We start from the raw sequence: 12,335 nt of genomic DNA, 5'->3' as shown, positions 1-12,335 counted from the left end.
TAGCAAGGAGTTTATTAAACCACAACAATCTGCAGATTTCATTAAAATTTAATAAACTATCATCTTGTCTTTATTTTTAGTTAGCACATACCTTAAACACTTAAAGCTGTAAGCTAATGATAGTTATATAAGAGCAGATGCTGCTGGTGCAATAAGCTGTATGTCCAATGGATGATGATCTGATTAGTCGACTAATCGCAAAAATAATCGGTGACTAGTCGACTATCAAAATAATCGTTTGTGGCAGCCCTAATTGGAAGTAAATTCTCCAGTGTTGTCCACTAATCCAGAGCATAAAACTTTGCCTTCACCCAAGACAACTTTGGCCAATAGGCAAACTGAACATTCTCACATGATTTCTAGGGATGCGTTTTAGATCTTTGGTGGTAAACAAATCATACTTTGTGAAAAGCTACAAGTTTACAAACTTATCAAGGGATATGGACCAAAGTAATGTGAGAAAACATTCTGCGATGCATGACTATGCCTGTGTTATGACTGATGTTGTAGGGTTATTGTTCAGTATGCAAATTTCAGTGTGCGGGTGCCTCTCCGTGAGAAACGTTTAGCGCCTCTTTGAACTGGAAGTTGATGCCAGTTCATTTGGTGCAGGAGCTGTTCTCTTGCAAGAAAATAAACAAGGTATAGATCACAAGGCTCTTGCCTTGTTATTTGCTTCACAGAACTTTGAAGTTTACGTTGGATTGAGTGTGCTGCCTGTACGAGCATTAGTGTTCCTTTTCCAAATGCGCAACTCAAACCAAAGACTTAGGTGCTAGTCTTTATTGCTGTGTGATTTTAATACTGGTTTAGCATATGAAGATTAGCTTAGAGGACCTACATATTGATGACTGATTATCTTAGATGAACCCTTACTGGAAGTTAGAAAGGTCGGGGGGGGGGAACACATAACCTGTGAGAATGTGCAATTGTGTTTTTCTCATGAGAGTCTAGCTAGTCCCAATAATCATTAAATTATGGTAGACAAACTTGGAGTAAAGTTAGGTTTAGGTTTTAAGTCAGGCAACTAGTCATTTGGGCTGTGGATAGGGGAAGACTTGCAGATCAACTGGGCAAAAGACCTGCAACTGACAAATAAAGGCTATCTCATCTCATCTCAACTACAAAAATAGTAAGAATAATGTGTTGGCTGATGCCTTGTCTAGATCTTTGGAACTTGCTTTTTGAATTAAACATTTAGAGGAATGTTAATTCTTGTGAAAGGAGGTGCTACGACTGATGTCATAGGGTTGTTGTTCAGCATGTAAATCTCAGTGTGCAGGTGCCTCTCCGTGATTGGTGGATCCAGAAGATGGATTGGTTATCTAGCTGGAGATGACATATGTTGAAGCTGCCATGGACTGCCATTCATTCATCCTCAGCTTGTCACGGTCTGGCTGGCAGACCGTGGGGAGATGGGGAAATAGGACCCAAACGCCAGACTCTTCAGTGCAACAGTGTTTATTTACAAGGTGGTGAAGTAAACAACAATAAATCCCCAGTTTCCCAGACTCCCGTGTAGTGTCTTCTTCCCAAAAGTCCCCGTGTAGTGCTCTCTGCCCCAGTGTCCCTGCACTCCCCGTGCTCACTGCTCCTTCTCGTCCCACACTCCTCCTGAGGGGAAAACAATAGAGGCAGCCGTTAACACTTATCCCAGCAGGCATACACTCACACTTGACTTGTTTGAAGACTGACGTGTAGTCAAACGCAATAATCCAGCGTCGGTGGAAGCTCCATCGCTCATCTAAATAGCTCCCCCGACGAGCCCAGATGAGGAGCAGGTGTGCGGCCAGGACTTCGGGTGTGGCCAGCCCTCAAGTTAGACCACGCCCCCAGGGCTGAAGGTGCCTGTAACTTGGCCACAGCAGAAAGGCAAAACACACACACACACATACCTGCCTACATACAGATGTGCATAGGGGCAGTGCAGACAACACACCAAATAATAATAATAATAATAACAACAATAACAGTCACAGTCCCCACTGCCCACGGACCCCGAGTCCCCAGAGCCGGGTCCGTGACAGTACCCCCCCTCTAAGGGTCGGCTCCCGACGACCCAAAACACAACAGAAACCACAACCCAACCACCCCAGGGCGGGCGGCGGGGGGGAAACAGGACGGAGGGCCGGAAAACCCCAGTTCAAAAGTCCAACCACTGCCATGGTGGCAGCAACAGTTCTTGCGGCCGACCCAGTGGACCGCAAGCAGGCAAAACCCGCTATGGGTCAGGCAGTGGTGGGAAAACCGTTCGGGCGGCCTACCTCCAACCCCGTAGTGGGAGCAGAACGCTTCAGGCGGCCTGCCACGGATCCGGTGGCGACGGCGTTGCAGTTCCGGCGGGCGGCCACGGGTCCGGTGGCGGCGGCATTGTAGCTCCCGCCTCAGCACAACCCATGATTCTCGATGTACCGGCCGCGCTGCAGGACGTGGCGGCCGGGCTGCAGGACGTGGCGGCCGGGCTGCAGGACGTGGCGGCCGGGCTGCAGGACGTGGCGGCCGGGCTGCAGGACGTGGCGGCCGGGCTGCAGGACGTGGCGGCCCCTCCAGCACGCCGACCTCCAGCTCTGGCTCAGCGGATCCCTCCGGACCTCCGAGCTCCTCCGGTGGCAGCGCGGGCTCACCAGGCTCGCTGAGCTCCTCTGCTGGCAACGCCGGTCCCTCCGGCTCGTTGAGGTCCGCCAGCAGCGGTGCGGGCTTCTCAGTGGGTGGCTCGCTGAGCTGCTCCAGCTCACAGTGCTCCTCCGGCATTAGCTCGCTGGGCTCCCCCGGCTCACTGTGCTCCTTCGGCATGCCGAGCTCCTCCAGCATTAGCTCGCTGAGCACCTCCGGCTCGCTGAGCACCTCCGGCTCGCTGAGCACCTCCGGCTCGCTGAGCTCCACAGCTGGCGATGCGAGCTCCACAGCTGGCGATGCGAGCTCCACAGCTGGCGATGCGAGCTCCACCTGCAGCTCCCGCTCGCTGAGCTCCTGCTCGGGCAGCGCGAGCTCCACCTGCGGCTCCCGCTCGCTGAGCTCCTGCTCGGGCAGCGCGAGCTCCACCTGCGGCTCCCGCTCGCTGAGCTCCTGCTCGGGCAGCGCGAGCTCCACCTGCGGCTCCCGCTCGCTGAGCTCCTGCTCGGGCAGCGCGAGCTCCTCCTGCGACTCCCGCTCGCTGAGCTCCTGCTCGGGCAGCGCGAGCTCCTCCTGCGACTCCCGCTCGCTGAGCTCCTCCGGCTGCGGCGCGGGATCCCCATGCACGCTGAGCCGGTCACCTAGCGGTGACGATGGCGACATGGCAGCAGCAGGCGGTGGATGTGGTGGCAGAGCAGTGGATGTGGAAGGTGGAACAGATGATGACTGACCGACTAGCTGGGCAGCCAATTGAAGTGAGGGTGATATGTCCAACATGAAGGGTGGAGAGGAAAACAATGTTACCGCTGGCTCAGCAATTTCCAGGGGGCCAGAGGCAACTGAGGCCTCCAGTTCAGCCTCTGGGGAAGCCCTGGGGAGAATCTCAGCCTCCCGATTGTCTGTAGTGGCAGGCTCATGTTCTAGCACTGGGTCCGCGGCTCCTCGTACGGTCAGTCCAGAGTCAGCTGGTTCTTCCCAAACCACAGGAGTGAGGTGAGCTTCGGTTTGACGAGGATGACGCCGGTGCCGTCTCTTTCGTGTTGGCGGGGCAAAGGAACCTGTCCCCTGTTCATCTGTGACTGGATTAGTTAAAATGACAGGGTCCGGTTTACTCACTGTGGTGACCAGCACTGTCGGTCTTTGGTCTGCTGACACAGAGGTCATTGAAGAAGTGAGAGGAGATGGAGTAGGGCGCCGTCCTCCTTGCAGTGGAGGGTCCAATAGGTGAGCAGCAAGCGGCGGTGGGAAAACCTTCCGCCTATTAAGAAAAAAAACCAGGCAGCGAGGGCTGCCAGGGAGGCAGCCGCATCCTCCTTGCCTGGACAGCCTAAACCAAACAGTTCAAAGCTAGAGCTAGCCCTCAACACAGTTACAATTTGAATTAGTTTTGCAATGTCCAGAAAGCTCATGGAACAGGTGGTTGAAGACAGGAATACGACCTGCATGTGTCTCTGATGTGGATCCGCCGCCTGGATAATGCTCCGACAGTATTTCCAGAGGTGGGCGAGCAATTCCTCCTGTGAGACGGTCCTTGAGTCCGCTGGGCCCATAATGGCTGGATTATTCTGTCACGGTCTGGCTGGCAGACCGTGGGGAGATGGGGAAATAGGACCCAAACGCCGGACTCTTCAGTGCAACAGTGTTTATTTACAAGGTGGTGAAGTAAACAACAATAAATCCCCAGTTTCCCAGACTCCCGTGTAGTGTCTTCTTCCCAAAAGTCCCCGTGTAGTGCTCTCTGCCCCAGTGTCCCTGCACTCCCCGTGCTCACTGCTCCTTCTCATCCCACACTCCTCCTGAGGGGAAAACAATAGAGGCAGCCGTTAACACTTATCCCAGCAGGCATACACTCACACTTGACTTGTTTGAAGACTGACGTGTAGTCAAACGCAATAATCCAGCGTCGGTGGAAGCTCCATCGCTCATCTAAATAGCTCCCCCGACGAGCCCAGATGAGGAGCAGGTGTGCGGCCAGGACTTCGGGTGTGGCCAGCCCTCAAGTTAGACCACGCCCCCAGGGCTGAAGGTGCCTGTAACTTGGCCACAGCAGAAAGGCAAAACACACACACACACATACCTGCCTACATACAGATGTGCATAGGGGCAGTGCAGACAACACACCAAATAATAATAATAATAACAACAATAACAATAATAGTCACAGTCCCCACTGCCCACGGACCCCGAGTCCCCAGAGCCGGGTCCGTGACACAGCTCATCCCAACAAAGAGTTCGTAGGGGTGGACTGCCTTTTATTTTCATTATAGCTTTCTTTTGTTTGTGTATTTTGATTAGGTAAGTTAGGTAAATCCTTAATATAGACTCACTTTGTTTGTTGTTTTGGCACCCTGAAGTTATAACCAGCTAATGAAATAACATATTGTAAATAAATCATTGTAGAGTCGTACCAATTGTGTGATGTGGCAGCTTGAGGTCTGACGAGGATGGATCATGTTGTGGTCTGGCCACCCTTAGACGGGCCATAACAGATAGAGTACAGAAACATCCTTGCCATGAATGGATAAGGATCTTCAAAGTCCCACTGGGAAACAAACCCATGCAGAAGTGACCAAGAGCAGCAGAGCTAAGAGCCTGTCGACAAAAACAGCTGTTGGCTAGCCATCTAAATATAGTGGTGGTTGACAAGAAGCAGAATATATGACAATTGTACCTCATAGTACCATCAAAAAGAAGCAGCATAAGACGACTGACAAGTACAAGAGGATGAAAGAACAACTGGAAAATATGTGAAAAGTGAAGTCTAGACTGTTCCCAGTGATAATAAGAGTTGAGAGAATGGCTCCAGCAGATTCCAGAAATAACATCTGAGGTCTATGTCAAAGAGTGCAGTCCTAGGAATAGTTAAGATACCGCAGAACTCTCTGTCAGTGAATACACAACATTTGGCTACTTTATAATAGTAGGATAGCTAATATAATTCTCATGGAAATTAACCAAACTTCAAAGGTTTTCTTGCCAAGACAGAATATTTTGAATATTGAATATTTTTGAATATTGTCCACAGCTGTAATGGTATATTAACTAGATATTGTCAAAAAAAAATTAATTTTTCATTAAACTTAGTGTCTTGTTAATAATAACATGCATTCCACCTAAGTGAAGTAATTCAAGGGCCCTGGTATTGTGCCTGTTGGGTCACTTACATAATGGACACATGATGCAGTAACAGCCCATGATGCAACAGCCTTTTAAACAAACACGGTCACTTGTAAAATGAGGGCCAAGCCTCTCTCCGTTAATAAATATCTCACTCCTTAGAACACTCTCAAATAATCTCCTAAATAAATCCAGTTGTCCTCTCTTCAAGCTCTAGACAAACGTGACCTGGATGGTCTCGAGAACCCACACAGACACTCTATTTCCACCCTAAAACACAGACACATTTTTACGGTGAGCCCAATCTGAAAAATATAATTACGTCTAAGTTAAAACTCTTACTCCCCCTTTCTCCCCCTATTAAGTAGCTGACCATAACTTCTTGTAAGAACTTCGTAAATTGTAATGCTCATTAGTTATTACAAGATGATTTCTATACTAAACATCTGCCATTACTTGTAAACATGTAGGCTTTGTTATGGTAAGATGTCTTATTGTACTATTTTTCTTATATAGAAAACATGCTGCAGTGTAGCTGTTCTCTTCCTTTTCCCTGTCTCTTTCCCAAAACTCATATCTGTCTTAATCTTTTATCCCAAGATCCTCTCTGTCTCGTCTCCCCTCTACACTTAAGTAACACATGCAGATTCTGTTGATCGCTCCATTTCTGCATTATCTTTGAATGTGAAATCTCTATGCTCATTCTAGCCTGGAATATGTTCAAATACTGAACAAGGCTTTCCTTTATCTCAACTTTTAGTGACTCTGGTGGCAAGCTGTTTTGTGCAAACTGGGATCAAGTAAGCTAACAAATGACTCGGCCTTGGGCTCGAAGCTTGTAGCACATCCGCAGAATACCAAAAGGAACGTTTCTGGTCGACATTAATGCTCGGATAGGAGGCAAGTAGCTCAATTTATTAAGCCTCATAAACACTCTTGCCCCTGGATACACACTAACACACTGTAAATTCATGCGAGCCAGCCACATACACTCACACATACAGAGTGACATTATAGGACTCATGGTGGGTTGATGGGTGATTTTAACCAGAGATGGTGGGATGAAGGATCAGAGATGGGTGTTCAACTGTCCCCGAAACCTCTGAGTCCCTGTTTTCCTGGCCTGACCTTTTGAATCAGTCGAACCCAAGAAAATCATGCTCTGAGACATCAGCCAATTGTGGCTCCAGACAAATCCATGTACTGCATGCCATCTTTGGCATAATCATATTTGTAACCATAACAAAGATAAGAGAAGGGAAATCAAACGGGTCATCTCAGAGTACTTACATTTGTGTTCAATGAAAAGGGTACATTCAGTTTTCCCTTTCATCACATGAGAGGGCTTTCTGGTGTTAACAAACAAGCAGTCGTTCTCCCATGGGATTAGAGTTGGGCTTTTTCCAAACTAGACAACCTCTCTCAGTCCCTAATGTCTGTGGAAACAGATGATTATTCTGGCATGTTAAAACTCACAAAGTGTAAATTTTCTTATCCTGATCCACAAGAGTGCCAGAGTCACAGCATTAGATTCAACGTTCCAGATTTTTCACTGTACTGGATGCAAATATAATAGAACAGCCTAGGCTATTCATATTAATCCATAAAAATAGTTTGCTGAATGAAAGTCTTTCCATAAATCCTGTTACGTGGAATGAGGCAATGTTGATCTTATTAAGTTCCCTGCAGCTTAAGTTAAACAGTAGGCCCTCCATAACTAACATAATGAAATTTTACTATGATGCCATTCAGTGCTAATAAAAATGTTAAAGTAACTTGCTCAAACGAACCGCAGACCTTACAGAATAAATTAATCCGGCTGAGACGTTTAATATATGCAAGAAAGGTTTGATGGTTATGGCACTGTAGCTCATAAAACAGGCAAAGCTTCTGAGTCAACTCTGATGATTTCTTGCAACCAGCTCACCCATACTAACAGCACAAAAACACACATAAAACAATGCTAATATCACATTAAATGTGATCTCTTTTATGCGAGTATTTTAAAAAAACAAAAACAAAAAAACTTACAAAAACAACAACAACTTGTCAGTTGTGTATATGTAGTTGATTACTGACAGTACAACGAAACTGCCTCCACTTTAACGCGTTTAAATCACTGCTGTTAAAGCTCATTACAGCTTTGTTTGTCTATTTTTAGGTGACATGGCGCACCTGCTGCGCACTCCTAGACGTTAACAGTCTGTATCTGATGACTGCACACTGTGCCAAAGTGCTATGACGCGCCACAACATTTGCGCTCGTTTTTGGAATTACTGCTTTTGAATGAATGTAGGCGGTCAAGTAGAAGCAACTACCATAAAGAGAACAGCAGAAAAGCAGCTCAGACATCATACACCCTGGGTCTGTCAAAAGCAGTTACCCCCTCACGTCATCACGTCCTCGGTTCACCTTCAGGGCAACGACGTAATGCGCATTTCAGTAATCAGTATACAAACGGCCGTGGAATTATCTAACTTACCTCTGAAGCTGATATCAGATGCGTGCGTTCAGCCGAAGGTCTGAGCTGCCAACTTATGCAGTTTGTTTAGAGAAACTAGGAAGTATTTTGTAGCTGTTGTCTGGTTGCCTCTGTACCCCTCCTCTCTCACACATCTGGTCCCCAAACTAAAGGAGGACCTCCCATTCAGGCAGCTTCGGCTGGACTCTGCGGCACCCACTTCTCCTCAAAGGTTTGACTATTTTTCACGATTCAGGGAGTTCCCTATGCTGTCTCAATAAAATACCATCCAGTCTTTGAAACTGAACAATCTTTACATGGTTCTTAATCCTTGCGGGCTTTTTTCTTTTCTTTTCTCTCTCTCTCTCTCTCTCTCTCTCTGTGATTTACCAACGGCACCTGAACTTCTCGTGGCCATTTTAACCCTTACAAACTGTTCTGGTCAGATTTGACTCTTTTTGGCTTTTGACGACATCAAAAATGTCAGTCTGGTGCCTGAAATTTGATTGATTGTTCTTGAGTGACCCATTAACCCTCTGATGCATAGTGGTCACTGGAGTGGACAGCTACTAAAACGTACATATCTCTTTAATGCATTGGTTTCTATGGTGGAACTGCATATTAGCCTCTAGAGTGCTCTCTGCTGCCATGCTCCATTGAGGTCAATTCAGTGTTCAGTTAGTGCAACTGCAAGTAAATTTCCTCTGAATCAAAGATGGCAGACAAACTGTCACCCCTGCCGACCACTGCTGGCATATCCTGTCAATCCTTCTATGCTAAAAGAGCCCAACAGGTAAAAAAAATATGATGATATGCAGTAACATCTAGGGAAGGATATTATCTGTTTGGAATAAGAAATTGTTATGTCTAATATGTAGAAAACTACGATTAACCATGTGTCCACTGTAGTGGACATCATGCATTACCCACTATATTTTTTTAACATAAGTCATAAATTGTCTCACTGTTTTTTGGGACTGTTTTGGTTATAAGTAAGCATATAATTGTTACATTTATAAGCTACTCATTTAAAATGTATATTTCTGTGCTGATCAGCTGTAGTTTGAGTTACTATAATAATTATTTTATCATATTTTGTAGACTTCAAATGCAGCAAAGAATAAGGCAGCGTACAGAATAGTCCAGGAAATTCCATCCAGCTCCAGTGATGATGATTTCATTGATGAGTGCAGTGATGATGAGTTCAGTGATAAGTCCAGTGATGATGAGAGTGGCTGCCAGAGCAGAACAGAGACATAGGAACTACGGACAGCCTAGGTGTGATGAACACAGAAGTGTTTGGAGATGCAGAGACTAAGATGTCAGTTTGTGTTTTCTTCCAGCATGCTACTAAGGGCTTGGTAATACTGTCCTGCATCGTTATAGAACTGTGTAGACTCAAAAATGTTGCTCTTGTTGGAGATAGTTTGCCATATTCAGGTGTAGGATTCACAGCTAGGACTGTTGATTGGTTTTGTTATTTACGTCTAAACATTGGGGCCTTATGAGTTGAAAGTTCCAAAAAAATTGCTGAGATGTTTTTCAAAGGATACAAGCAAACAAGTGTTTGTATATTTACAATAGAACACAAGGTAATTAATTTTTATAGTAAATTCACAGTATTTCATGCTAAGTGCTCAGGCGCATGTAGTCCACTGGAGTGGACAAGTTTATAACTTTATAAAAAAACATATTTTTGGGGAAAAAAGAGTTGAACATTTTTTTTCATGTCCTGAGAAGAATAAAAGCACTTAAGAAAAAAATCTTGACCAAGGCTTTCATAATTCATGCATCAGAGGGTTAACATTAATTCTAGACGCACATGTGTGGGTTACTTGAATCAAGGAAAATTGTGGTTTTGTGCAGTCTTGAAAGTATGAAACTGTACGTGCTGACAGAAGTCAGACTTTTGGAAGTTCTGGTGTCTAAAACTCTACATACTGGTCTTTGAATGATCAGGGGGTCTCGAGAGAGTGAAATAGTAAAATAGCATGTAGGACTGATCATATATGATACACATGAGGAACAGACACAATATAGAAGTCAGAGGGTGCCTTAAAGAGATATAGGGTGACTATATAGTTGGTTAGCATTGCTGTCACTTCACAAGGTTTATTTAGTTGTTATTCTGTGTTTGCTCAGATTTCGCAATCAGCATTCCAAAATTGGAGGTATTTGTCTTTGATGTATGGATGTAAAATTATGGAATTGTAAAAACTATACACAACTGTATTTTGTATTTCACATAGTGTCTAAATTCTTTGCACTAATAAATATTTATGTTGTTGTTTTTGAGGTTTATATCAATAAGAAAGCTGGATAAATAATAACTTATAAGTTTGCACTTCTTCCCACTTTGTATGTGTAAACTAAAGCAGCAAATGTGAAGCTATATTGTTGTGTATTTTTGCTTTATTTTTGTGTATTTCTTTCTAAATTACTTTCTGTATACTGTTTACATATTCTAAACGAATGCAACAGAACAATGCATTTGTGCTCGTAGACATGAGCGAGATGATCTGCTTAAGTTCAAGCTAAGCAACAGAGTGGAAATTTTAAAAAAATGAAAAAAGTGATGTTGACCATCTCATGGTGTTTGGTGTCAGATGGTCTGGTTGGAGCATTCCAGAAATTGCTGACTACTGAAAATTTCCCACACAAACATATCTAGGATTTAAAGAAGATGTTACAAAAACATTGATGTCAGAGGATAGGAAGGTAACTTAAATAGTTACAATCAAAATATGCACAAGTGCATCTCTGAACGCACAACATCTTGGACCTTGAAGCAGATGGGCTCTGGCAGAAGATCATCCTGGATGGCACACCTGTCAGCTAAGAACAGGAAACTGATGCTCCAATTTGGATTAAACAACAGATAATTTAAAAACTATAGCCTGGTCTGATGAGTCTTAATTTCTGCTGTAACATTCAGATGTGGTATTTAGAAGTTGGTGCAAAAACATGAAAGTGTGGATCTATCCTCAGTGGCTCAGGCTGCTGCTGGTGGTGTAATAGTGTAGTGGTTATTTTCTTAGCAGGCTTTGGATGTTTTAGTACCATCTGAGCACTGTTTAAGCACCACGATGTACCTAAATATTATTGCTGATCATGTTCATCCATTTATGACCATTTGTTCACCACCTTGTTAAATATGCGCAACAAAGAATTAAACCCAGCACTAGAAACCTGCAACTTATAAAACGGCAGTGAGTGTATGTGGATCCCTTTCTTTTATATTACGATATATTGCGGATAATACCTACTGCAAGCCTGTCAAACAGCTCTTATTAGCAACTTCTCTTTTTATATAGTCTGTTTAAATAATGAATAAAGCTTCAATTTTTAGACCTTCAACCAATAAAAATGGACATTTAGAAGCTCGTGCTGTTTTATGATGCATATAACAGCAGCCATGCTCCTGACTCTGGTCCAACACAGTGATACATCCATCCAGAATCCCCACAATTTCATCTATAAAAATATTTTTTCTCTGTTCATGCGTAACAGAAACCAATTCAAAGGACTGAGATGTTTCTAAAAGCCTTACCTGTGACCTTTTGGAGTAGAGTGAATGTGAGACAGATTTACATCTGCATTTGTCATTAACACACATGGTTTAGAAATTTTTGATCCAAATATGATCTTCACTCATTGCTGAACATCCTAAGGGACGCCTGCCTGTGGATGATGTAGACAAAGAGCAGATGCCAGCAGACCCACTGTCTCTGCAGGTGAACACAGAGCTGCTGAGAAAAAAGGGAAAGATACACGCCTGCTCTCTGCCTGTCACTCCTCTCCTCCTCTCTAAACACACATTCCCTTTCCAGACAATCGCATCTCTCCATCTATCATTTGCTTCAGTTGTCAGCAGGTTATCTTAGAGGCAGCCCATGAGAGAGCCCATAGTTATGGTACCAATTCCAGCTCCTGAATAGAGTCCATAGTTGTAAAAGTGAAGAGCAAGGTCTATCCCGTTCCAAGTCCAAGATTTAATGGAGGGCTCACTGTGAGCAGGGGGTTGTGCCAGCATTTCAACTCAGCTATGGCAAGGGATGCACTCACCTGACTATCCCATGAAATTTTAGCCCAGCTTAGTGCATAACTTCAATGCAACTTCCAAAAGGAAAAGAAAACACAAGTT

The 12,335-nt window shown here is 44.7% G+C and overlaps 1 protein-coding gene across 2 annotated transcripts in view; it reads right to left on the bottom strand.

The window, feature by feature from the left end:
• Positions 1-8,401, bottom strand: part of znf469 (zinc finger protein 469) — a 233,639-nt gene extending 225,238 nt beyond the window's left edge. For both annotated transcript variants that reach the window (XR_014906362.1, XM_085359086.1), the window contains exon 1: positions 8,213-8,401. The gene's annotated coding sequence lies outside the window, so the exon portion shown is untranslated. The remainder of the gene's footprint in view (positions 1-8,212) is intronic.
• Positions 8,402-12,335: the final 3,934 nt, after the last annotated feature.

This window comes from Diplotaxodon limnothrissa, linkage group LG7, assembly GCF_057381915.1.
Source record: "Diplotaxodon limnothrissa isolate DT_005_m linkage group LG7, D_limnothrissa_male_GT1.1, whole genome shotgun sequence".
In the NCBI taxonomy this organism is placed as follows: Eukaryota; Metazoa; Chordata; class Actinopteri; order Cichliformes; family Cichlidae; genus Diplotaxodon; species Diplotaxodon limnothrissa.
Note: the sequence above shows the minus strand (reverse complement) of the source record. Positions and strands in the feature narration are given on the sequence as shown.